This window comes from Sardina pilchardus, chromosome 11, assembly GCF_963854185.1.
Source record: "Sardina pilchardus chromosome 11, fSarPil1.1, whole genome shotgun sequence".
NCBI classification, from domain to species: domain Eukaryota; kingdom Metazoa; phylum Chordata; class Actinopteri; order Clupeiformes; family Clupeidae; genus Sardina; species Sardina pilchardus.
The window spans coordinates 10,827,893-10,833,010 of NC_085004.1; the positions used below are offsets into that span (position 1 = coordinate 10,827,893).

At 41.6% G+C, this 5,118-nt stretch overlaps 1 long non-coding RNA gene across 1 annotated transcript; it reads left to right on the plus strand.

The window, feature by feature from the left end:
- The first annotated feature begins 3,854 nt into the window (after positions 1–3,854).
- On the plus strand, positions 3,855–4,525 carry LOC134095878 (uncharacterized). Its single transcript, XR_009940638.1, has 3 exons — positions 3,855–3,941; positions 4,070–4,263; positions 4,412–4,525. It is a non-coding gene; the product is annotated as an uncharacterized LOC134095878 (long non-coding RNA).
- The last annotated feature ends 593 nt before the right edge of the window (positions 4,526–5,118 follow it).

Consider the following 5,118-nt stretch of genomic DNA (forward strand, 5'->3'; position numbering starts at 1 on the left):
GCAGTATGCCACCAGAAAGATGGTACAACATCTGAAGGATACGGCCATCCCATCGGTTTTCAAAACACAAGACACATGCGCATTGTCAATGCCTGTAAGTATTTTATTCCAACTGTAACGTTTCGATGTATGACGAATAGCAGGTAAAAGCATGAAAGGGGCTTCGAAGGCTTGTTGATGCCTTCTGTTTATGATGATCTCATGTTATATGGGCATATAGATGATCATGATGGCACTGGAAAAATAACAGCAATATGATGATCTAATGTATAAGGGCATTTAGACGGGCATGAACGCGAGACCGTATATAACGTTACAACAGCAACAACAACTCTGTCACCGTTAGTTTTTCAGGCAAACGCTACTTACCTGCAGAATGCTGGGGGGATGGGCAACATATAGGTTCTGATTGGAGGTGACGTAGGCCACTGAATTGAATTACCTGAGGAAAACCAAATAGGCTCAGGTAGCAAGTCTCAAGGCTAGATAGTGCATGAATTTCTCCACATCTGGTTATGCCACAAGAAGTTATTCATCCTGTAATGTTTCCTTTCACACAGTAATTGCGTTTTTCAGGTCAAGTTTTTGCCTTTAGGGAGGACCTGCCAATAATTGTCATTTACATTCTATCAATCCTTCCTCAGGGTGATTTAAGTGATGTACAGGAAGATTCAGCAGAAGCTGAGGAATTCCTGACCAGTTTTGCCGGTTTGCCTCAGTCGACCCCACAGAAGTCCAGAGCTCCTGACTTCAAGGTTCCATTTCCTTTGTTGAAGACAGGTTGTGCACAGACAACATCACGCACAAAGTCACAACTGGCAGTCAAATATCAATTAAATGGAAGCGCAACAGTGTCCTTTCCTTCTCTACGGGGCATGCCCGAAAACAATCTATTGGCATCAGCGGCCATCCTATTCACAGGTACAACATACACCGACATTGCAGACTTGGCAGGGCTGCTGAATCTCCAGCTACCTCATAAAACCCGTTTCTATAATATGCAATCAAGCTACCACATTCCTGTCATCAATGACAATTATCTGAAGCAAGAGAACACCATCAAAGCTGGACTTATTTGTCAGACACTGGACGGAGAAGCTGTGCACATCTATGGAGATGGGAGGTGTGACAGTCCTGGGGCCTCATGTACAAAGCTTGCGTACGCTAACTCTCATGCTCACGTCCGGATGTACAAACACTAACTTGAACGTGAGTGTGCGGTCCTCCACTCAAGCTTCATGTCTGGCGTACGCACATTTCCAGTGTGTATCGTCAGTTGGCGACACATAGAGGCAATGCAGCGCAACAACATTAGTTGATCGCGAATCAAGGCCTTTATTTGCACAGCATATTGTGAAATGTAGGCTATTAAAAATAGCACTTCAAAGTAGGCATATGTTTCTAGATAATTGGCCATGCAACATGCTTTACAAGTACCAAACTATGCAACAGCCTATATCTGCAGTTAAAACTTTAGTCTTATCAGAGGATATCAAGAATTAGGCATCCTAATGTGAAACGTATAGAGATAGTGCCTATATTTAGTTCCATACATGATTATTCACTTGCTTATCAAACATTTCAGATTTCGAAGAGCTTTCCTTCCTCGAAATCTGTGATGAATGGGGTCGGCTTCCAGTCGCGTTTTCTCCCGGAAGCCAAGGGAAGCCATGCTTCCCCTATTTCGTCAGACAATCGCTATTGTAAATACAGCACTTCATTCAATCGTTTTATGGTTTTGTGCATTCTTTCTGTGCTGTCATCTCCCGTTTTCATTTTGTATTTTGCAATGAGTGTAACAGCGCCCCCATAAATTGTATGCATGTGAATGTGGTGAAACACTCCCGTCGTCTCCAAGTGGCACCCAGCTCGAGTTGGATTCCTTATCACCAAGTAACATGTAAACAAAAACGACAATCAACCAATCAAATTAGGGGAATGTCACGGTCGCGGTCAAACTGTGATTCGTCAGCACCTTAGAAAGGGAAGCCATCCTCCTCGTCTTTCCCTTTCTATCAGTCGTTTTGTTAGGTGCGATAATTATGCGTTTCATCAAGGTCAGATCACGTTAGCAAGTGTTTTTAAGGACCGAGGAGATTTGGAATTGTAAGCAGGCCTACAATTTTAATTTAGTAAAGTACTTCTTCAACAACGACTTCAAATTAAATCCGACTGCAGTCCACTGCTAAATCTGGAGGTTCGTATTGAGAGGGTAGAAATTTTTAGGACTTTGAAGGGAGGGAGAGATAGCCCTTGTTTGTTGCGAGTTACGAGTGGCAGTAGGCCGTGACAATGCGTGTAGCCGTATATCTTATTCATATCTTCGTAGTCTATGGTATGTCTACGCATAGGCCTAATGTAGTGATAACCGAGTAAATTTGTGTGGAGATGTAATGTGTGAGGGAGGGAGAGAGACAGCGCGCGTGTGTTGCAGTCACCAATGTCCCTCGTCCAGTCTGTTTACATGGTCTGTTGGTTTGAGTATATCGCTATGCATAGCGCAAAATGTATACCCCCCCCCCCCTCACCTCTCTCAAACAAATAATACATAAATTAATAAATAAATATGCATTCGTCACTTGGCTTCCTCAGAAATTTTCCTTACGCCTCGCCACTGTCGGCTTCACGCATATGTCCATGTCTAATACATTTCCCGGGTGTTTTCACATATTTCCGACAGTTTTCAGTAAAACAATTAAAATACAAATGGGACAAGATGATCCGTGTGAATAGCTTAGTGCGAATTGAAGCAATTTCCCTGACTGACTGCATAGGCTACTTTGACTTTCCTCGAGTAGGCCTAAGCATTCACATTATTGTTGTCACACTTCTGCAAAATATAGGAATATGATCCAGAAATCGTTGTGGCAAAGCCTGGATAGACTTCTACTATGGGTGCGCGATGCGTGTTCTTACTCGGACACGAGTGATTTAATGACCTTTTAATTATTGCAGTTAATAATAATAATAATAATAATAATAATGCCTCAGTTTTTTATAGCGCTTTTCTGGGTACCCAAAGACGCTTTACAAAAAAGACACAGAACAAGGATACAAAAGGACAATACAGTACATACAATACAGACATGTAAACAAACAAAAAATGCAAAAAGAACAATACAAAGGGTAAGGAAAATTTGTCAGGTGTTGTAAGTGATGTTGAACAGATGGGTTTTGAGGTGATTTTTGAAGGACGGCAGTGAGTCAGCATTGCGGATGGCCAGGGGGATGGAATTCCAGAGGGTAGGGGCGGCGATGGCAAAAGCTCTGTCCCCTATGGTACGATATGGTATGGTTCAAGAACGGATGGATCCACAAATGATTTTTTACTCTTATTAATATTGTGGGATAAGCCATTTTGCCTTCGCGGAGGTCTGAGTTTTCGAGTGGCCTTCTAGTTAGCATATTAAAATGAGTGTGATTGAGGGAGGAGAGAGGGTGGAGTATAATGCTCGTGCATGTGCGCTTAATTTCAAAGGAAAGCTGCGTGGATTGCTGCGTACGCATGGTTTCATACATTTGAAATTTTTTTGTGCGTACGCTTCTTTCCAGATTTTTGCGTACACAATGTTTTAGTAAGAATTCCACGCAAGTCTTTGTACATGAGGCCCCTGGTCATTCGTGCAATTACACCACATTCATGGATGACTCCACCAGTCAAATTATACTCTTCAACTTGATTCAGGTAAATAAACAATAGAAGATAAACAGTCATTGATGGTTATAAACCTTGTATTCAATATAATCCAAAACATTAACTTATTCCGTTTTGTTTGAGCACTCTCTGATCCATGTTTGTTCTGTTTTGTGTTTATTCAGGAATAAAAAAGAAACTGACTGTGTTGGCCAACCGTAAAGATGGTAGGGTCCTCGCTTCGTGGGTAAGAAGTGTGAGCAACCACATGTGGTGGTGCTGCAGCTCATGCAATGGAGATGCACAGGTACATGCTTGCACTAACTGCACAATTCATTTCTCAAAGCACGTGGAAATGTCTGATTCCAAATCAGACACAGACAAGAACATAATGTAATAAAAAATATTCTGCTTGTGCTCTAATGTAATTATCAGGAGTTGAAGAGACGATGGACATCCATCCTCCATCACATATGTGGTGTCCATCGATGGGAGGAGAACGGCAGGCGAACAACACACAAAGAAGTGGTTGCAACAGGACTCTGGTGCTTACAAAGCCCTCTATGATGTTGTGATGGACAAGCGGCTGATTAATGACCTAGATCATATGGCACTGTTCAAGCACACAGGTATGTGGTTGGTGAATAGGCTCAATTCATCAACATTTTATGAATGCCAGTCCTGAATAGAGCATGCCCACACCCTCAGTCACTTGCTTACTAATTTTATGAAGTTGTTCATCATTTGTTGTGTACATTTTTATTTATGTTTTACCAGGGAAACTAGAGGTCTTCCACAATGCCCTTCTAAAGTACTGCCCAAAGTGTTTGCACTTTGAGTTCCCAACCATGCAGGCACACACAATGTTGGCAGTCATGGACCACAATGAGAACCATGACAATCCATGAACACAGGCAACAACAGCAACTAGTAAGTATAAAAAACATAGCAACATGCAAAGTACAATGACATGCTGGAGCTGTTGGAGGTATTTGTTCTCTTCACTTTGTGACCAAACCTACTTTGAATTACTGACCTTGACCTCTTTATTACTCTGCAGGTTTTAGTCTAAAGTGGCAATATTATTTGCACAACATTATGAAAATCATTTATGAATGTTTTAATTTCAGATCCGAGATACAGCACTGGTTTCCAGAAGCAGTCCAAACAGTGGATTGTCAGGCCAATTTACACTCCAACAACCCAGAAATTCAGAGACGAGTTGATGGAGGGAGTTATCCAGAGAAGGCTAGACCCCTCCATCAAGTACAGTACAAAGATCCCTCATCTCGATTGGAAGTCCCGGATCTGGCAGAAAATATTGGCCTGCCAAAACCTACCAATGAGAGCCTCCAAAAAGGCCACTCTTCCAGATTCAAAGCTGCATAATACACTTTGATTATTGTGTCTTGAATATAAAAATGTGTGTAAATATACAATTTCTTATCTTCTTTTTTCAATTTTTTGATTACCATTTTCTCTTT